This window comes from Hylobates moloch, unplaced genomic scaffold, assembly GCF_009828535.3.
Source record: "Hylobates moloch isolate HMO894 unplaced genomic scaffold, HMol_V3 SCAFFOLD_8, whole genome shotgun sequence".
NCBI classification, from domain to species: Eukaryota; Metazoa; Chordata; class Mammalia; order Primates; family Hylobatidae; genus Hylobates; species Hylobates moloch.
This window is the reverse complement of record NW_026652283.1, coordinates 32,632,532-32,654,791: the sequence shown is the minus strand read 5'-3', so window position 1 is coordinate 32,654,791 and position 22,260 is coordinate 32,632,532. Positions and strand designations below refer to the sequence as shown.

Genomic DNA, 22,260 nt, shown 5'->3' with positions numbered 1-22,260 from the left:
AACTGTGCTGCTTTCCACAGAGGCCTCGGGGGATCCCTTGGGAAGCTATGGAGCTGGGGTGGCCCTTCGGGGCCCTCCGTAATGGAGGCAAAGAGGTGAACCTTTGTATCTCCCCATCAACCAATTGGATCCGAGATACAGATGCCCACCCCCCCAAGGAGTGGCAACCTGGTTTATATAACCCACCACTCAAATAGTTATCTTGAACTAGCCCAGAGATCTCCCAATTTCTAAATCTAAACCTGCTTTCTTGGGCGCCCTCCTCCTTGGTGTCCCTGCAGCCCGGGCTCGGGCCCCCATTGAACCTCCCTCTTCTCCTGAGTCCTGTCACCCCGCACAGTCCTGACCTTCCCTCATGGTTTCTTCTGATGGTTTCCGTTCCTTTCATGGGCTTCTTCTCGGTAGACCTAGATTCTGTCTTCAGCCCTGTTCTCTGTACCTTTTCTACCCTTTCCCTCCACCTCTTGTGTCGGCCCAACTTCTTTCCAGATGATTCCAAAATTCACATCCCTTGCCTCAGCCTCTCTTATGAACTCCAGAATCACCCTCCCAATTGCATTTGCTGGATATCTGCCCCTGGAAGAAGGTGGCCTGCTTCTCCAATCCAACTCGCTCCACACTAAACTCAGTCACATCACTCCAGGTTCTCCTCCAGACTTCCACAATGCTACAGCCCCAGTGTGCTCCTCCTGCACCACACAGTCTGTAGATTCTCCTTTGCTGCAGCTTCCGCATTCATCCCCCAGTTAAGGTCTTCATCTCACGGGACTATTGGAATCATCTCCTTCCCGCGTGGCCCCCCGCGAAGCCCTTCTCAGCAGCCAGCTGGGGTATTTAGAAGGCTGGTGCTCCGGGTACAGTGGCTTTGTCAGCGTCCCCTGCCTCCAGTGGCTTCCCTGATCTAGCAACCTGGTAAATGGGTAATCTTCCTCACTGCAGCTAAGTTTCAAAAGAACACGGCTGGATAAGCACAAGGCCCTTGTTACTTTGGGAAATACATAATCCACGCCCCACTGTTAGGGCCAGTCCCGTTAGGCCCAGCTTTGCACCTTCACAGGGACTCAGCGAGAACAGATGGGCTCTACTCTCTGTTACTTCTTTTTGCTTCAGATTAGAGAGACCTTGATTCTCCCCGGGGCCCAGGAAATGTAAAGCTGATGCTCCACAGGACTCAGAGAGGGACAGGGCCGTGCTGGGGGCTGGTGAGGAAGGGGGATGGAGAGCCTCTCTCTTATCAGACAGGCTTGTCCCTAGGGTCCCTGGAAACCCCCAAAGCCCAACCTCTCCCAGGGGCCCACAAACGTAAAGGGCAGGGAGACCTAAGCGGGGAGCCGCGGAGCACGGGGAGTTTGAAAGCCCGAAAGCCGCTCCGCCGCCCCCACTAGCCCGTCCTTTCGCCCCGCCCCCCGCAGGGATCCCCCCGGCAACCGCACGGCTGCCTCGGACTCTGACTTAACTCCCTCCGCGTGCTCCGAATCGCAGAGAGGCAAACTCCGAACAAAGAGCCGGCAGCTCGCGTGCGGGGCGGGCGGGGACGCGAGGGCCGGCAGGAAGCCTCCGTGGGCGCGGGGGCGCGGGCCGGGCTGCCCGCACGCTGACCTTCCCGGGCTGGGAGGGAAGCGCTGGCTGCCGGCGGTGGGCGGCCCCGGGGGCCGCAGGTCTCCGTCTCTCTAGGCGCAGCTCCATTCGCCGCGCCGGAGCCCCTGGCCGGGTAAGTGCAGAAGCGCGCCCGGGGAGTGGGGGCGCCGCGGGACGGGACTGGGGGTCCAGGAGAGGCGCCTCCACCTCCGCTGCCCGCCCCGCCGGCAGTCCCGAGCTTTCCCCCGGGCGGGCAGAGGGAAGTCGGCTGGGGATGAGGAGTGGAGGAGGCAGGAATGCCTGGGACACTCGCGGGGCATGTGAGCAGGTGTTGGTGTCTGCACAGGACACGCAGCACGGCGTCCATAACTACACGTATGAGTCTCTGCCTTTCTGCACTTGTGCCTTGGGAGAGAGCTCTGGGCCTCTGAGGGCCTCGTGCCGTCCTGCGTGCCCGGGGCATGTCTGTTCCTCTTGAAAATGTCATTCTTTGTCCACCCTGAATTCCAGTAGCTGCCTCTCATGCCTACACCAAAATGACAGAGCCAGAGTCGCCTTAGCAAGACGCGGACAGGCCTTGGCAGCATACCCCATGCAACGCAGGGGTGGCTAAGTGCTGGCAGGTGCTGTATCTGGTGCACATTGCTTTCAGGGGGCCTGTCTGCCTGTGCAGGGATGTCCTCGTGTTCTGGGCACGTCTGGACAACATGGCTGTGTAGGCCCTGTCACCTGTGTTTTCATGCCCATCCCTGCACGTGCAGTTGGCCGGCTCCATGTGGAAAGAAGGCATGGAAGGTTCTGGGGTGTATCCTTTTCACCAGCGATATGTGCAGTGTGCACATGTGTGAACTGGTGGAAAGTATGAAAGGGAGGCAGCCCAGTTGGGCTTGGCGGGACAGCACCTTAACTTGAGTCTAAGCTGCTGTGTGCAGGAGGAATAAGTGTTCCAGAGGTCTCCAGTTTGTGGCAAGTATTGTGAGGGTCGGGGTGGGGGGTGAGGAGAAGAGGCAGCTTCTGGAAAAACTCATAAGTGCACTCTGGGGCATAGGGTGTGTGCGGGGGAGCGTGAAGAAGAGAATGAGGGTGGTATTAGGCCAAAGTGGATAGTCTGTGTTCAATTTGTGGGCAGCTGGATTGCAGTGGAAAGCAGCAGTTAGAGGCTGGAGACAGGTTTGAATCAGAACTTAATGGTTGTCACTGTGTCAGTAGCATTGTTCCCTGGACAGATAGGTCATCTGGGGCTCAGTTGCTTTGTGTGCAAAATGGGACTAATAACCCCTGGCCCCACCAAGGGACTGGAGGCTCCAATTAATGCCTGGAAATGCTTTGATGGTAGTTAAGACTCCTAGGGTAAGGGGCACTACTGGCCTACAGGGGCCAAGTTGGTGGTCTGGCGAGGGCTTAGGTGGCCCAGAGCTGTTTGGTTTGTGGATAGCAGAGGAAGGCATTTGCGTGCTGCTTCCCACTCTATTCAGCATAGTAGGAATTTTACACCCATCTTTGGACTCGTGTGTAAAATATGTACAGGCCTGTGTGATTCCCCGTAGTTCTTGTGTGAGTACCTGCTGCAGAACAGGAGGAAAACTGGCTTTGATGTCTTTAAGTCTCCCTAGAGCACCTTGACTTTCCAGAGAGCCTTCCTTCAGATGAGCCCAGGACGTTTATAACCACCAACTTGCTTTTCTGTTTATGCTGCCAAATGAAGCAGTAAGGAGCACCCTTCACAGTTTGCAGCCAGGGAGATAGGAGATGAAGAAGCTTTCCCAGCCAGGGTCACAGGTCTGGGGTGTCCACCGCTGAGTTCTGTCTCTTGGGTTACAGCGCCTTCAGACCCAGGGCCAACCCTGGACTGGGCTGAAGAAGGAGGGAGGCATCAAAAGTCATGCACAGACGGCACCGAATTCCAGGATGTAGTTGGGTGGTTTGTCCACCCTCAGATGTCACCTGTCACTGAGGCTTCTTTGCATGTGGTAGCTGTTTAGTAGTGTTTGTAAAAGGAAAGATCCTTGGGTGGGAGATGCCAGCAACCCAGGTCAGGTCCCGGCTTAGCTCCCTGCCTGGGGAAGGTCACATCACCTCTCTGGGTCTGCATCCTCTTTGGTCCAAATCAGGGCATCTTTCCAGATTATCATTCTGTTTTCAACTGTGTTTTGCTTCCTCGGAGAGGCCTTTCCTGATCCCCCATCTAAAGTAGCCACCTCCCAGCCATGATCACATCATTGTTCCTTCCTAGCACTTGCGACCTGTCTGAACCTAGCTTTGCCATATTCTACTACGTTGTGAGCTCACCAAAAGCGGGACTGCCTTTGTGCCATTACCTGCTGGCTCCACCTGCAACACAGTAGGTGCTCAAGAGATATTACTGTTTGTGAACAAGTGAGTGAATAAATTAGTAAGGGGGTGTGCATGTGTGTTTTTCAAATTGTGCTCCCGGGAGCTCTGGAAGGGAAGAGCAGGCTCCACTGGCAGGGCCCCAGGTCCCTCACACCAGCAGCTCGGGGTCAATCTAAGTTACACGTCAGCTTTCAGATAGGATCTCCTTTGAAGAAAAGCCTCTCTCACTAAAACAAAACTAGAAAACCATTGCACCAGAAGACTTAGAGGGGTCTTTTCAACTCCAAGTAGAAATAATAGTACCGCAGCTGGAAGAAATCTGCACTTGACCCTCAACGAGGATTATAGGCAGGATTCAGACGTACAAAGTGGTTATTCCACAAAACCATTTCTGCTTGGCCATGGAATTCATCCTATGGCTATTTTTATGCTACTGGTTTAATTTCCTGAATTTTGGTCAGAGTTAATATGGAAATGATTTTACTTACAACACAGCAACAAGGGATGTGAGGACTCTAACCCATCTATATCTATATCTGAGACAGGCACTAGACGGAGGACACGAAACATCTGCAAGGTGGACAAGCTGTGCACAGATATTTGAGAGCTACCTATCTAGGGTGACTCTGCCTGTCATCGTCCTCTTGGGGGCATTCCCAGGCATACTTGCCCAGATGCGCCTCTCCCCCAGGAGATGTCCACTCAGCATTGTTTTTCTTGAGTAGTTGGCAGTGCTGAGGAACTCTGGTCTCTGAGCGATTACTGAGGGTAGAGGACAGCCACGTGACGAAACCTGGCTATATTTACGTGTGATGCCCCTGACCTGCATTTACAGTAGCCATGCTTCCTGGGTTTCCAAGCTCTCCTCCATGTGAAACAGTCTCTTGTGCTGCCTTTTCCTAGAAATACACTCAGAAGTGGCAGCACAGCTGCTCTGTCCAACACCATGCCTGGGTTTGGGGCACAGAATCTAGATTTACCACCCTTTTCTAAGCCCCGTGGGAGGAGCATTAATGACCATGCCCATGATAGAGGAGGTGGTGGTGTTCTGTTTGGTTGGTTTAGGTGGGTTGTTGAGGATGGAGACTGTGGAGAGAAGTGGAGAGAAGGGTCGGGAGTAGAGAACTGGACCCTCTGTTCATTCCTTTGATACTGCCCTTGCTTTGTGTAGATGCTCTGCTCTGGCTGACTCTGGGGGGTTTCTGGGTTCATAGGTTTATACTCACAAGATGGCACTCCACAGGGTAGAGGGAGTTGGGGAGGGGGCAGCAAATATACACTGTACATGTATGTTTTCCAAGTGCCTGCTGTGAGCTTTGAACCTCCAGGCCATGAGACATGTATTAAGGACCCAGCCCCTGACCTCTGAGCACTCGTTGTTGACAACATTAAACTCATTCCTAGGAAGGGATGAGAAAACAGCTGAGTGCAGACTAAGTGGCACTCACCCAAGCCCCAGCTGGCGCTCTGAGAAGGAAAGGTGTGCAGAGAGGGCAGGCAGAGGCAGCCGGCAGCAAGGGTGGCCCAGCTCTAGGGCCAGATGGTTCAGGCGCAGATGCTGGCTCTGCCCCTTCCTCTGCGTGTGACCTTCCGTATGTTATGTGACCTTGCTAAGCTTCAATTTCCTCATCTGTAAATCGAGGAAATGACCTCAACTCCTAGCAGGGTGCATGGATGCCTGCCTAAGCTGAACTCAGAAGAGGGGTACAGAGTGCCCAGGTGTCTGACGACTACAGTGAAGGAGTTTGAAAAAGCGGCTCATGGCAAGGAGGGGGCTTGAAGGGTGGCGACGACTGTGGGACCTTGTCTAATACTGGTCTCCCCTGTAGTAGTCAGGGGGTCTGTGGCGTTGTGCTGGGTAGGCCCCAGGCCAGTCAAGCACTCCCTTTCTCCCTGGGATGCTTTTCCAACTGGCCATGCGACTTCCACTCACAACTATGGAGAGGGAAGTGGCTGCATCCTGGCAGCCTCACCCTCCCTCTCTCACTGCCCTGCACAATGTACAAGCACACGTACAAGCACATGGCCCTGCTTAGAGGCTTAAGGATTTTTGCTGTAAAATACCAAGAATTGAGGATATTCCAGAGGTTCAGGAAATGAGAATTATTCTGATGGTTCCCTGGTCTGTTTTGAAAGGGAGTAGGGGACCCTCCTTGATGGTAGAGTGGGATAAACCCCCCAGCGGTTCTCAGCCCTGTCCTGGCTTAGGCATTCATTTTTTTTTTTTAATATGTACTTCATGTTTTGAAACGATTTTGTCAGCCAAACTTTAATATAAATGAGAATGTGTTTCTCTATCTTAAAAAGATTAATAATCAAAGACCCTATAACTGATAGTTTGATTCCTTTCTGCGTGATACATATCAGTTTAGGTCATTTGCTAGCAGATTCTAGTGTGTTTAAAAAGCTCAGAAGAAAAAAGGACAAAGGACAGAAGCAGACTGATGTTGTCTGGTTTGTCTGAGGTCTGCCACAGTTAGCAAACATTTAATCACATAGCTGGTGTGGTAGCTTGACTGAAGCCTTTTTGTCAGGTAGAAATTCAAGTTTCTATGAGCGTTCTTGAAATGCGGTAAAGAGATTTCTCTCCCAGAGCTGCCTTTTATAGATAAGCACTAGGGTTTTGATAGTTGGAAACCACAGTCCTATACTGTGCTTTTAGAATTAGAGTACGAGGCTGGGTGCAGTGGCTCATGCCTGTAATCCCAGCACTTTGGGAGGTCGAGGCAGGCAGATCACCTGAGGTCAGGAGTTCAAGACCAGCCTGGCCAACATGGTGAAACCCTGTCTCTACTAAAAATACCAAAATTAGCTGTGTGTGGTGGTAGGTGCCTGTAATCCCAGCTACTCGGGAAGCTGAGGCAGGAAAATCGTTTGAACCCGGGAGATGGAGGTTGCAGTGAGCCGAGATCGTGCCACTGCACTCCAGCCTGGGCGACAGAGTGAGACTCTGTATCAAAAAAAAAAAAAAAAAAAAAAAAGAATTGGAGTCCTCATCCTATCCTACTTGAGAATAGAATTGTTTATTGACTTTTTATCCCTAGCAACGAGTGCAAAGCTTGACAAACAGTAGGAATTCAATAAATGTTCATTGAACGGACATTTCAGGAAGGAGCTCATGAGTCATCACCAAGACTGTGTCTCAGGGGAAAATCCTCAACCAGAGCCAGATAGGTAGTTTGTGGGACCCAGTGCAAAATGAAAACGTGGAACCCTAGCTCAAAATGCAGGAAAAGATACCATTAAAGGTGTCTTTATACCTTCATAAATATAAGCCTTTTCCTTTTTCCCATGGTCTTTCTCTCAACTTGTCATGTGGTATTTTTATTTACTATTTAATGATATTCTAAGTAAAGAAAAATTAAAATTTTAAATTATTAGTATGAATTTTACTGTTCATCCTTGTATTGTGCAATGCCAGTTGAAAAGACTATGAGCATTTAACGTGTGTAGAATCACCAAACTCCACAGTTCCGATTTCATAGTGCATATGTGCACATGTATTTTGTTCTGACTAGAGCAGTGTCATTGCTGCTCTCAGCTACTCATCAATGCACTCAACATCGCTAACTCAGCTGTTTTTATTCCTCTAGTAGCATCCCTGGGGCTCACTAGGTCTCTACAACTGTGCCGGGCATATGGTCCTTCTCTCGAGAGTTGATAATTCAGGCCTTGTCTGTGCCTGCACAAAAAAAGAAGGAAGGGTTGGACATCAGTGATTCATACCCTGTTTGTGTGAGGGAGTCACAAACTCCTTTGGAGATCTACTAAAACCTATGGAACCACAGCACATAGATGGTAAAAATGTTTTATACAATTTCAGGGGCCCCCAAGTTATAACTCCATGGAAGGAATTGTCTTTTAGGCTTACTGCTACGCCATGGTATCCTGTTCCGGAGACGAGATAGGGACTATTTTGAAAGCAAATGAGAAATTGTTCAAATCCTCCTACTTGGGAAAGGAGATGAGATTTTAAGTCATTTGGCTTTTTAAATTCAATTCCTGATGCCTGGAAGGGAATGACACTGCCTTTCTGATTCCCAGTGGGCAGGTTGTAAATGTCCTTAAGCATGAAATGACGTGGGCCACAATGAAGGCTTTTGTGGGAGAGCCCCTCTTTCCACTCCACAGGCTGGACTCTCCTCCAGCCTGGCTGACCCCTGCCAGAGCCGCACGGTGACAAACTGCCACCATCCCCTTGCTGGGCTGCAGCTGCTGCTCTAGTGGGGAGGGGCAGCTGCACATCCAACCAACACTGACTGAATTCAGGCACAGGCTGGGGCATCACGGTCACTCTCTGGGTGACCCTTGTCCTCTAATTTAACTGGGCAGAGGAGGGCACTGGCTCAGGTAGGTTAGGTGACCAGCACAAGGTCCCCCAGCCAGTAAGAGTGACATTAATCTTCCTTCATGTATGTGACAGCCCAACCCCCAAACCAGGAGGACACTGGCTCAGGTAGGTTAGGTGACCTGCCCAAGGTTCTGCAGCCAGTAAGACATTAATCTTTTATGTGACAGCCCAACCCCTAAACCAAACATCAGAGAACCAGGCTCACATTTATGTTCCCCCTTCCAACTCCCTCCTCTCAGCACTGGGGATGGGGAAGGGGAGGAAAGCCGCCCCCTACCTCTGCCCAGGATGGTGCAGGAGCCTCTCCACTGAAGACCTCTCCCTGAAGCTCATGGGTGTCCTCTGCAGCATCCAACCAGAGTCATCGCCCATCCAGCTCTCAGAAATTGTCAGGTCAAGCAAACAGTGGCTGCAGCTCTAGTGGCTGCAGCTGTGGACCTAGGAGGGGCTGCTCTGCGGACCCTGTCCAGTGGAAGGGACAGCAGTGTTGTTGAGGCCCCTGTGTCTTAGACTCTGGGTCCCCTGTGTCAAGCCTGATGGTGAGCTCTTGGTTCAGATTGAGTTGGGATCATTGTTGATTTGGGGCCTGGAATGCTTCCCATGTCCTCTAGACAGCCATGAGGAGCCATGTCCTACACCCCTTCCCTTCACTCCTATACACAGCAGTGAACACACACCAGGGCCCCCATGAATAGAGATGCCTATGGGCCTCTAGCTCCAGTCTCAGTCCTAAATCCAAACCTGGGAGTCCCCAGAAGCTGGAGATGTCATCCACTTTGGCCCAGCTCTCTGGGGGACTGTGGATGCTGGCTTTCAGAGTCATGATTACCCAACTCTCTAGCCTTCTCAAATTTCTGCAAGGCACTAGCCCCCAGCTGTTGGGTGGGCCAGGCCCAGGTGGACAGGGGTGACTGGGAAGACCCACTTCAGATGTTTCTGTCTTGGCTCCATGCCTGAGGGGCAGAGCACAGCCAACCACAGAGGACTCCTGCTCTGCACCTGCTGGAATTGGCAGCCATGTCTGCCTTGTTGTGGTCACATGGACTCAGATCCCAAGGCCTGGATACAGGCTCCAAAAAGTCCATCCAGGCTCAGCTTCTCTGGTGTCCTAGTCCATTTTCACTCTGCTGATAAAGACATACCTGAAACTGGGAAGGAAAAGAGGTTTAATTGGACTTACAGTTCCACATAGCTGGGGATGCTTAACACACCCCTTCAACAAAAGAGGTCCTGCTTTATCTGCCTTATATACTGAGGTTCTACATCAAGCTTGTCAAACCTCCGGCCTGCATGTGGCCCAGGACAGCTTTGAATGCGGCCCAACACAAATCCGGAAACTTAAAATATTATGAGATTTTTTTTTTTTTTTTTTGCAATTTTCTTCTTTTAGCTCATTAGCTGTCATTAGTGTTAGGGTATTTTATGTGTGGCCCAAGACAATTCTTCTTCCAGTGAGGCCCAGGGAAGCCAAAACATTAGACACCCCTGCTCTACATAAAAATTTATTTGAAAGAATCTACTGCTACAATAACTTTCTCAGTATACAGGTAAAGAAACTGAGTCACAGAGAGGGTCAGTGACTTACCTGAGATGCTGGCAAGTAGAGAGGGACCTCCTGAATCTAAGACCTCTGCCTCCTGAAACTTAGGCCTCTGCCTGTCCCCACCCCCATCTGTGTGCCATTGCCTTTATAAACAACACAGCTGTCAGCAGATGTCCCTTGCATCACTTTGGCAATTCCCCTTTCTTTGGTCATCATGGGAAGCAAGGACTTCCTCAGCCCCTGCCCCTCTCCTGTGATCCAAGAACACACACTCTCCCCAGCCAAATTCCCCTTGTGGCAAGCACTGGTCTTCCCTGTGGGGAGGTGAGCAAGCAGCTCCCACCCAGACAGGGCCTCATGCAACATGTCTCCACGGGGTGAAGACAAGAGTGGCTCTTCTCCACAGAAATCATACATCCATTCAGTCAAGAAGACTGGGGAAATTATCACAGAAATCATTCTCTGAGTGTGGGAAAAAGTATAGACTGTATCCTTCACTATAATTAAGCTGGGCTTCAAGGGGCAGTAAGTTTGTTAGCCAATGCTTTGTTGTTGTTGTTGTTGTTGTTGTTTTGTTTTTGTTTTGTTGGGTTTTTTTTTTGGAGATGGAGTTTCACTCTTGTCGCCCAGGCTGGAGTGCAATGGCGTGACCTCAGCTTACTGTAACCTCCACCTACTGGGTTCAAGCAATTCTCCTGCCTCAGCCTCCTGAGTAGCTAGGATTACAGGCACCCACCAACATGCCCAGCTAGTTTTTGTATTTTTAGTAGAGGCGGGGTTTCACCATGTTGGCCAGGCTGGTCTTGAAGTCCTGACCTCAGGTGATCTGCCCACCTTGGCCTCCTCAAGTGCTATTATATAGCGTTCTTTTGGAAAAGTATTTTTGCGACCCATTGTGTGAAAATTAAAACCCTGTGCTCTTAGTGCCAAGAGGCAGTGATTTTCCTGCATGGGCTTAGGGTCACCGGCAGCCTCCTCCGCTCCCCTAGCTGGGTCCATTGGTGCAGTTAGGCAGCCTGGGTCAGCTGCCATGGACTGACCATAGGCCAGGACGGCCCTTGACTGTCCTAGGTGACATGGCCTCTGCCATGGTCTTGCAGAATCACAGGAAATCGATTAACACATGCCCAATTATCCCTGCAGAGAACCAGGCTCCTGAGTGTATTTTTAGAACTCATCTAAATGGATGCTTATTCCCTAATGCCAGCTCTGGTTTATAACCTGCTGAACCATTTGGGTTTCTTTAATTTAACCTCATAAGTGGTGGGTGACTCTAAGTCTCATTCCCTGGATCAGAAAATCCAGTGGTTCCCTACTGCTTACAAAATAAAATCCTGAAATCTTGAGCCTGGCACATACCTTCTCTGTCACCTTCTTTGCTTAATTCCTGCTCTTCCTTCAAAACCCTTGCCCACAGCTCCCTCTTCAGTACTCCTGCACACATTTTTCTTCCTGAGCTGCATACGTTGTGGTACAGTGATATTAATGTGTCTATCTTCCCAGCTGTGAGCTCTTTGAGGTCAGGGACAGCTTCATTCATTCTCTTTTCTTCATTGTTTTTCTTTGGGAATCTCCAGCACCTAACACATTGTGTGCCACATAGTGAGGCCTCAGATGTTCAATGAATTAATAATTAACTGGTTAATTTCAAGGGAGAAAACAGATACATGAACCACCAAACATACCCCTACAATGACAAATGAGGAGGGCAGCCTCAGGCAGGGCAGCAGCAGGGAGAAGAGTGGAATGGTGGGTTCGCAAGATGTTCATTGAGGAGAGCAGCAGGAGGGGATGGCTTAGTGTTGGGGTGGGAAAGTGATAATGCTGAGAAAAAGGAGTGAGCACCGCATAGGTGGATGGAGTGTCACTTACTGAGATTAGGAATACAAGATGGATGGGTTGCAGTGGGAAGATACTGACTTAGTTTTGGGCGTCCTGGATGTTAGGGAGCCTGTGGTCATGGGCATGAGCCTGGAGCCCAGCAGGCTTTGAGAGTCATCAGCTTATTGGAGGTGGATGGAGTTGGGCATGAATGGGGATAGCAAAGAGGAGACGAGGCAAAGCACAGAATGTTGCCCACCTCACCCTGGAAGGAATGCCAGCCTTAAAGGTGTAAACCAGGAAGAGGACCACTCGATGAGGCCAAGGAAAAGAGGACAGTTTCGGAGATTTGGTCATGATGTTCAGATCAAGGCAAATTGGAAACTTGGAGAATACAATGAGATTGGTAACATGAAACCAGCAGTGGGGAGCGAAGGCTTCAAAAGAAGGTGTGACCAACTTTTCAAATTCAGCAGAGGTGAAGCAGGAGGAGATAGGAAAAGCCGCCTTTGGCTCTGGCAATTGGAAGTGACTTTGGGATGAGTGGGCAGTGGAGGAGGTCAGACAGTGGTGGGGTGCAGGATGAATGGATGAAGAAGTGAAGCTTCAGAGGAAGAAAGATCTGGCAGTAACTTAAGAGGGAAACAGGATCTAGGAAAATGTGACGTGAGTAACAGTATGCATGGTCATTAGGTTGAACTGTTGCATCCTAACAGCTGAGATTGTATCCTGGCTCACTGTACTAGTCTTATACAGGACTAATTTGTTGCTTCTAGAAGTGGAGCTAAAGCAGTAATTTTTTGGGGAGGCGGCGGGGAGCAGTGGGGCAGGGACATTTGTACAAAGACTCTGACCCCCAGGGATAGGAGTCAATTAAAACAAAGGCTGAGCTGCCGTGTCAGAAACCCAACAGGACTGTGGCTTAAAGAACAAAGAAGCTTCTTTTTCTCTCATGTAACAGTTCAGGCTAGGCAAGCTGTTCTGCTCCACACAGTCATACGGGGAGCCAGGTTCCTGCCCTTTTTCTCTACCATCCCCAAGGGTAGTGCATGGTCTCAAAGTGTGGTCCCCAGACCAGCAGCATCAGCCTCACCTGGAAACTTTTTAGAAATGCAGAGTCTCAGGCATCACCCCAGACTTACTCAGTATCTCTAATAGGGGAGCACTGGAGTTTTGAAAGCCCTCCAGGTGATTCTAATGTACCCTTGATTTTGAGAACCACCACTCTGAGGTGCTGTCCTTGTCTGCATGGTTGAAGCTGATTTCAGACACATCCGTGGCAAGGGAAAGACTGGAAAGGGAAAGACTGTGGCAATGTGCATGGGCAGTATTTTAAGGTCCGGGGGTGGAGTACTACTTCCACTCATCCATTGTCAAGAATACTATATGGCCAGAGCCAGCCACTAGAAGGGTTGGGGAATGCAGTCACTTGTTAGGTGGCCACATACCCAGCTATGACTCCATTTTAATGGAAGAAGGGGAGAAAATCTTCCAGGAGACCATTAGTAGTCTTGGCTCCCTTATGAATCAGACTTAAGGAAGTTTAATGCCACATCCCATCCTCTAGAAGGAAGAAAAGATATCTACCTACAGATCACTACAGCTTATCTGTTTAAAGAGATCCATGGGGGTCTTTTATCAGATGTACCACCCCCACAAATGTCTGTCCACCCTCACTGGACATGAGCAGCCCAGCCCTTAGACACCTGCCTCAACTGCTCACCCACTATATACTGTGCTGCCCAGTCCTTGGTTTGTAACTTCCAATAAACATCGGGATTTCCCCAGCTGACCCCATCAGAAGGAAGGCACCCAGGCTGGGCAGGGAAGGATGGGTAGTTAGAAAGGGTGCTGGTTTACTAGAAATGAGAGCTAGAAAGAAGCAGCTTGTCCAATGAGCAGCTGGGCACTTGCAGGGCAGCTGTGCACACCTGCACAGACTGTGCCTTGCACAATTCCAGGGGCAGCCATTCTCATGTCAATCATGTCCCACCCTCAGGGGAACCCCAGCACCCTGGGGTCTGGGGCCTTCTGCTGCTGCTGCTCTTTGCCTTACAGATCCTGAGCTCACCCTGAATGGGTCACCCCTGAAGCTTCCATCCTTGCTCTGAGCAGCTTCTCAGGAAGCATCTCAGTGCTCCAAGGACCAAGCCTGGACAGAGCAATCAATTCTGGATGGGGACAGCTTATCTTCCCTCCTCAAAGCCTACTAAAAGCCCAAACCTGAGAGACCTTGACTTTGGCGTCAGCAACACCTGGGCTTGATTCCCAGATCTGCCAAAGGAGCCTCAGCCTCCTTGTTTATAAAACAGAAGCGGGCTGGGTGTGGCGGCTCACGCCTGTAATCCCAGCACTTTGGGAGGCCAAGGCGGGTGGATCACTTGACACCAGGAGTTCGAGACCAGCCTGGCCAACATGATGAACGCTGTCTCTACTAAAAATACAAAAATTAGCCAGGTGTAGTGGGCATGGTGGTGCATGCCTGTACTCCCAGCTACTCATGAGGCTGAGGCAGAAGAATTGCTTGAACTTGGGAAGCGAAGGTTCTATTGAGCCAAGATTACATCACTGCACTCCAGCCTGGGCGACAGAGCGAGACTCCATCAAAAAAAAAAAAAAAAAATCCAGAAGGAATGGCACCTGCCTCACTGAGTTATTGAGGCAAATAAGAAACCTGGGCCTGATGAGGGCCCAACCACTATGCTGAAGCTGCAGGGGACTGGGTTTTTGACTACTGGCCAGAGTCTGGGAGAGGTGCCAGTGGCCAGAGGTGGTTTCTCAAGGCCATAAAACACCTGTCTTCATAACTAGGAAATCATAGTTTCTGAAACAGAGGCAGGATGACGCGCCTTCCTCAGATCTGGTATTTGTTTATGTAATGAGCTACCTTCAAATTCAACCACATGCACGCGCTCCATCTCTAACAGCTCTGCCACTTGTGACGCTGAGTTCTCCAGCAGGAGAAGGGAGCCACTTGTGTTTGTCGACACTGAGATCACACTAGTGGTGGGCCTTAGGGGCTCTGGGCTTCCCTGGCCTCTACTGTGGGTCCATTTTTAACGGCTGGAGCAAAGGCAAGAAAAAGAGGGCGAAGGGTTAAGAGAAGTGAGGAGACTGCATATTCATTTTCAATCCCTGTCAGAGCTGCCCCCTTCTGCTGTTGGTTTCTTCTGAGGTCTCACTCCTCTAAGGAAGGGCCTGATTGTGCCCTCAGGTGTTTCCCATCAATGGAACTGTCCTGTTCACATTGGTGCCTTGTTTGGATTATTTTCAAAAGGATTTTTTACTTTGATGTACAGTGGACATAGGTCTGTGTCTCTCATCTGAGGCTGAAATTGGAAAATGAGAGAAAAGAGAAGACACTGTGGAGAGTGCAGAGAAAGCTCAGGGAGAAAAAGACAGGGGAAATCCGTGGGCTGGCTTATGAAAGACTCCCAAAGGGCCCTGTTGGGAGAACTGGCTGGTGCCTGCACTAAAGCCATCTACACAGAAATGCATCCTGCACATTCCCACAGGCGCACGCCATAGAAGCAATGGCCTGAGTTTCACTTCTCTCCTTTCTAATACCTTTGACTTAGGTTCTTTGGTGAACCAGGTGAGAGCCTGAGTGGGATGAGAAATATTTATGTGATTCTCAAAGAGTTCATGAGCGTTCACATGGCTCCTTAGTGCATTCCTTCCTTCATTCATTCATTCAGCATCCGACACCCATACATCAGGTACTCTGTTGGGTGTTCAGGGCCCGGAATTCAACTCATATTTTATCAAATAATATAGCTAAGGGGCTTGCCTCAGGCTTCATTAATGGGGATTGTTGACCCTGGGATGTAAGAGCAAGAAGTGGGTTGGAGAAATACATAGAGTGTGGAGGGAATCCGACAGATTTGGAGGCTTGAGGAGTATTGAATATTGTTGACAAGCAGCATAACATGGTGCTAAAGAGCCAACCCGGGATGCTTTTTAAGTGAATAGAAGCACTGCTCATAATTATGTCCACAACAGGTGTAAACCAGAGTTAACCTCTGTCTCCCTTTCCTCTTCTGTAACATGCGGACAGCGCGCATGCCTACCTCGTGGGGTTGTGAGGATTAAAAGAGATAACGCTTACAAGGCAGGGGTCCCTGACCCCCAGATCATGCCCCAGTAGGAACCAGCCTCACAGCAAGAGGTGAGTGGCTGGTGAACGAGCATTACCGCCTGAGCTCCGCCACCTGTCAGATAAGTGGTGGCATTAGATTCTCATAGGAGCGCAAACCCTATTATGAATTCACATGTGAGAGATCTCAGTTGCACACTCCTTGTGAGAATTTAATGCCTGATGATCAGAGGTGGACCAGTTTCATCCCAAAACCATCCTCCCCGTACCTCCACCATCCGTGGAAAAATTGTCTTCCACGAAACCAGTCCCTGGTGCCAAAAAGGTTGGGGACCGCTGTTACAAGGCACATGCTGATCCTTGAACAACATGTGTTTAAACTGTGTATGTCCACCTGTATGTGCATATTTTTCAACCAAATACAGATCAAAAATACAGTATTTGCAGGATGCAAAACCCATATATACAGAGGGCCGACTTTTCACATGCAAGGGTTCTGCGGGACCAACTGCCAACCTTGAGTATGCACGGATTTTGCTATACTTGGGGATCTTGGAACCAATCCCCCGCATATACTGCGGGACAACTGCTCTTAGTACCATGCCTGAGGCATGGTACATGATAAACACTAGCCACGGTTATTCCTAGGCACACAAAATACACAGAGCCTTGGGCGATGCAGAAATAGTCCAAAACTACTGTGCCAGCAGTTAAGTCTTGGAATCAGGCCACATTTTTACCCAACCCAGTAAGGAAAGTGGTCACTCCAGTTTTACAGGTGAGAACTGAGGCCCAAAGGCAAGGAGCAAGTTAGAAACAGAACTGGGACTAGAACCCAGGTCCCCGGGTGTAGGCCTAGCCCCCCTTAAGTTGCAATAGTGTTTGGGGGCCTATTGAGAAGGGAAGGAATGTGTAGAGGTGACCCAAGCACCAAGACAGCTGTCACCTTCTGGACTTGATGACCTCACTAGCCCTGCTGGGATGGCAGAGGCCCTGCTGGTGCTGCCTCCTGGAACCCCACCCACGGGGCACCCCAGCTGCAGTCCCACCTGGGGGCACCTCTTCCAACCCCACCAAGGTTCTCCTTTTGCTGCGCCTTGCTGCTATGTTGAAAACAGAGATGAGGGGCTTCTCTCCCTCTGCAGCGCTTATCACTGTAGCCATTGCCTTCTTCCCACTTCTTTTAAATGACTTTCCTGTTGGAACCAATTTGCTTTGTTAAACTGAGGTCTTGGTTTTCTCCAAGTAGATTTTTCATGGCCACTTGGGGACAGGGCCTTCCCTCACAACCATCGGAATAGAGTGCGCTAGCAGGCCGGTGGGCTGAGGGGCAGAGGTGCTGAGACTGCATCCCAGCCATCAGATTCAGGCTCTGGATGATGTATTTTTAGGGTTACCCAACCTTTTCCCATTGTCCTTCATCGGGAAGCTCTTAGAGAGTTGGGTCTAATCATTCCTTTACCCCTGTCGGGCACTGACGCCGTAAAATTGAAGTGCACAGTGTTCTTACAAATCATCCATCCCATTTGGTCCTCACAGCCACCATGCAAGGGAGACAAAGCCGGCCCAGCATCATCTCCATCTTACAGAGGAGGATGGGAGTCTCCGGAGGTCACGGGATTTGTCCAGGGTCAAACTGCTGTAGGTGGCAGCTGGTACTCACACCCAGATCTTCAAACCTGCCAACTAGTGGCTATTTTCTGTTTGCTTCGTCACTGATTTTTGTCACAAGCACTGAAGAAGTTCTCATTTCATAGATCAGACTGCAGCTTTAAAAAAAAAAAAAAGAAAAAAGGATCTAGGAAAAACATAGCATGCATGTGGCATTGGAATATAACAAAAAAAAGAAAAAGAAACACACGTAGCAAACCATCCAGGGACTCTGCGTGTATGTCTGCATCTGGAGAATAAGGACAAGCCAAACCACTTGCCTAATGATAGCAGAGTCCTGACTAAGACACGGAGTGCAATTTGTTACTTGTAAATGAAATAAAAAAAAAAAAGTCATGTACAAAAGTCATGTACCTAGGAAAACATGTCTCTCAGGGCATAGAGACAAAACCTTAGTGCTAGGGTTTTAATTCGAGTTCTACCGCACCATCCACGTGACTCTGTAGTTAGCAATCTGACCCTAAGTTTGGTCCAAAAGAGTTGCCTGAATTCATTTACCTGCACACAATGAACATGGTGATAGACAAGGCCAGCAGTTGCTCAGAGACCCCAGCCCAGCCTGTGCCTCACTGTGGCACTGGCAGCCACTGGATCTCTTGGCCTCAGTCAAGGAGACAGAGGACCAGGGAGAAGGTGTGATTCCCTCCAGAGGGTTCTCCAAGCAGTTGGTTTCTTTGCAGTGACGGCCATCATGGCACTGCTGACTCAGGTTCCCTTAAGGGTCGGAGAACACTGGCCCTGCTGCCTCCCACAACCCCGACTGGGGTCTCTGCCCAGGACAGATCCCCTCATTCTTAGCTTCCACCAGAGACCACCAAGCTAAAAGAAACTACAAGAAACCCAAACTAGATCTGCACAAGGAAAAGTCAAACATCTGCTCTGGGTGTCTGGGTCTCACTTACTGGGTCTCAAACATCTGCTCTCATGTGTCTGGGTCTCCACTTACTGTTCTGTGCCTCAATTTTCTCCTCTAAAAAGGGATGATAATTCCATCATGGGATTATTTTAAGAATTAAATTAATTAATGCACATGCATCACTTGGTTTGCTGCCTAGCATGTAGTTAGCATTTAGTAAATGTTTATGTTTATAATTACTGTATCCGCCAATCAAAATCTTGTTGGTAGCTGTGGAAAGAACACTGGCCTGGGAGACAGGAAACCAGATCCTGCCCTGCCACTAATCTGCAGTGTGACTTTGGCCACAGTGTGACCTCCTGTTCCCCCACCCCAAGCTCCACCAAGCTTGCTTGATTCTCACACAAAGGAGCTGAGCTCGGGATCTTTTTGGCTCCTTCCAGCTGCCCCATTCCAAGAGTCTGAGGAAGTCTCACTTCTATGACTGCTTCAGGAAGATGGACAGTCATAGTGTCCACTCATCGGGAATGGAGCAGGAAAGTGAAAAATAAGAGAGAAACGGGCACAGAAGGACAAGGCTGTTGGCATGGGGTGTGGAAACCCACCATGCAGGGGCTGTAACCAAGTTTCATTAGAGGCCTAAATTAAGTTATAAATTGAACCATTTAGACTGTTTTTTCCTTTCCAGCTGTCTTTGGCCATCGAGCAGGCATGACCTCTTGTTGACCAAGAACTCAGAGGTAGAAACTGGCACTTATTTAACTGAAGGGGTGGGGAGTGGGGTCTGGCTTACCCCCATAGCAAACACACTAGTTTTGTGGGAGGTTTTCTTTTTTTTTAAAGTGACAGATAAAACTGGATGTGTTTACCATGTGCAACATGATTTTTGGAGCATATATACATTGTGGAATGACTAAGTCTAAATAACAAAGGTAGTACTTCATATAATTATCATTTTGTGGTGAGAGCATGTAACATTCACTCTCTTAGTATTTTTCAGGAATACAATATATTATTAACTATAGTTATCATGTTGTACAATGGATCTCTTGAACTTACTCCTCTCGTCTAAAAATTCTGTACCCTTTGACCATCATCTCCCTGATCCCCCTCACAATCCCCCAGCCCCTAGGAACCACCATTCTATTTCTATGGGATCAACGATTTTAGATTTCACATGTGAGTAAGATCGTATGTTATTTGTCTTCCTGTGCCTGGCTTATTTCGTTTAACATAAGCCACTTCTGTGTCTATATCCAAAGGAAGTGAAGTCAGTATGTGAAAGAGATATCTGCACTCCCATGTCCATGCCAGCACTGTTCATAATAGCCAAGATATGGAATCAACCTAAGTGTCCATCAACAGATGAATGGATAAAGAGAATGTGTATATACACAATGGAAGACTGTTTGGTCTTTTAAAAGAAGGAAATCCTGTTGCTTGTGACAATATGGTTGAACCTATTTAAAGTGAAATATGCCAGCTTTGTTTTTATTTTAGAAGCGCCAAGTTCCCCAGAAGCCCTCCCCTGAGTATGGGGTGCTCCCTGAGTATGGGGTGCCCCCCGCTTAGGGAATAGAGAGTCAGAGTCCCCCAACCTGAGCTTTTGCTAATGGGAGCTTTTGCTAAAAAGCTGATGAGATCCCAAGAGTAGAGGATGTGGAGAAAGGGAGGAAAGTCACAACTAAGTGAGGCCAAGCAGACTGTTCCAGGCCCCAACCCGAACCTGACTTCCCAGTGCTTCCTGTTGCACTGGCCCCTGCCGCCCAGCCATTCCCCCAGGTCTTTGCTCACACTGCCCCCTCTGACTGGGCAGCCCCTCCTCCTTTCCTGCCCTCAGAAACCCTGCCTGTCCTCAAGGACCAGATTAAATGCCCCTTCCTTTTGCCATCCCCCTGCCCCCACCACCCCTGTCTGGCAGAATGAACACCCCTCCCTCTGTGTTCCCATTATCAACACAGGCCAGCATCTTGAAAGCACTCCCTGGTGTCTGGAAGTTGTTTATATGCCTATGGCCCACCCTCCATGGCTTCTGTTAGCTCCTGAAGGACTAAGTCCAGTGGTTCTAAGTACCAGACCTGGCACCTGCTGGGGACTCCATACATGTTTGAGTGTGTAAAGGACGCACTGAAAATGCGTTGTATTTATGTCTGATGTATAAAAATCAGCTCCCAAGCACTCCCCAACTCTCTGCCACCCATCACCATTAAAGGACTCAGCTCTGCCCCTCAGCCAACAGTTGTGGTCCCTCTGCTCCTGGCCGCTGGCCCTGGATGGAGCCTTGCCCTGTTCATTGGGACTCCCAGCACATCTGGCCAGCCAGCCGGGCCCTTTCTACATGTCCTTGTCTTCTCGGTGCTTTGAGCCTCATTCACTTAGGGAAGAGGGGATGCAGCCAAAGACACAATGATCCCCAAGTCTCACAGCCCATGACATTACACATCCGGCCCTGAAGAAAGTCACCAGAATCCATCACCTCACCATCAAGGCATCTGCGGTTGCTTTTCTGAGATGTCCTATGGTGTGGGTCCTGCCTATGACATTAACGGCCTCCAGGGCCTGCTGGCTCCCCCTGAATCCCAGCTTTGTTCTGCAGTCAGAACCTCAGCCTGGAAGAAGGCCCACTGAGGCCCATTACCAGGATATCTGGGAAACCCTTGACATTTCAACAGGAACTGTGTCCTAAATGTGAGTTTGCATGAGAGGACAGGGCCACCCTTGTGCTCCGCCCCACTCAGTTAGTTTGTTTCAGATGTGAAGGATACTTACACTGCAGGGTCCTGAACTTTCAGAACTGGAAGGGGCCTTGAAGAAAATTGATTCAAAGTGTGGTTCCAAGACCAGCAGCATCTGGGAGCAGTGGCCACCCATCCTGGTTTAACACTGAACAGCACTACCATATTCCAAGAAATCCCTCTGTCCTGGGCAAATGGGGATCATTAGTCACCCTTCTGAGAGCAAATTTTCCAGTGTCTCACACTAAACCTAATGAATCACAAACTTTGGGGGTAGACCCAGCAATTTGTGTTTTAACAAGCCCTCCAGATAATTCTGAGACTTGCTCAGGAGAACCACTCTACTGATAGCTGGGAAAACAAACACCCCGAGAAGACAGTAATATGCCTTACCAAGCACAGGCAGCAAAGAAGGGCAGACCCAGAGAAAGGGTCCTGACTGCACCGTGTGGTTCAGCTGCCCCAGCTCAAGCCAACAGGCTCAGAGGGTTACCCAGTCAAACTCCATCAGCCTGCTAAGTAAATATGGTACTGAAAAGGACCCAGATCACTTGCTGTGGTTCCTGGGCACTGGGTGCTGCTGTGGGGATCTGGGAAGGTGGGGACAGCCACCTTCAGAGAGGATGGGATTCCTCTGAGCCCTAGAGCATTCAGACAGGCAGAGAGGAGCAGGTGTTTCTGATTCAGATCACAGCGTGAATGAAAGCCTGGAGCAAGGATGCAGCAGGGCCTTTCAGAGACCAAAGAAAAGACCAGCTTCACGGAGGTGGGGGGTCTGGGGGTACGGTCCCTCTGCTTTGTCCTCCTGGGCCTGTCCGTGATTCTGTGTCCAGTGTTGATTACCACCCCCAGGTGGGAGTCTCTGCCTTGCCTGCCCCCTACTGTCTGACTCTTGCCCCTTAGGGACACCTCCTCCCATTGGTTCAAGAAGCCCAATTCAGTGAACAGAAATAACCTACTTAGGAAGGCCCGTCTGCTTCCCAGAAATCAGAAGACACACCCCAAAGCTCAGTGAAAACAATTTCAGGGGATTTTCCAAAGCCCAGGTCCCTCCGTTCACTGGCGGGGGCACAAGTGGCATATGTTTGCTTCTGTCCAGGGGCTACTGCAGCCATTCCCATGCCCATCTCATGTGTCACTGTCTAGGCAAAGAAAAATTGTGGGGTACAACAAGGTCCTAGACAGGGGAGTTCATTAGGACAGCCAGGAGGAGGGCTGGAAGTGGTTGCTAGAAATAGTAGCTCCTCCTTCAGCCCTGTCCCCTTTCCCTGGAGG

General features: G+C 49.8%; 1 protein-coding gene across 2 annotated transcripts in view; it reads left to right on the top strand.

Moving 5' to 3' along the window:
• Positions 1-1,486: 1,486 nt before the first annotated feature.
• The window catches only part of TSPAN11 (tetraspanin 11), a 68,800-nt gene continuing 48,026 nt past the window's right edge, over positions 1,487-22,260 (top strand). For both annotated transcript variants that reach the window (XR_004249183.2, XM_032159999.2), the window contains exon 1: positions 1,487-1,711. The gene's annotated coding sequence lies outside the window, so the exon portion shown is untranslated. The remainder of the gene's footprint in view (positions 1,712-22,260) is intronic.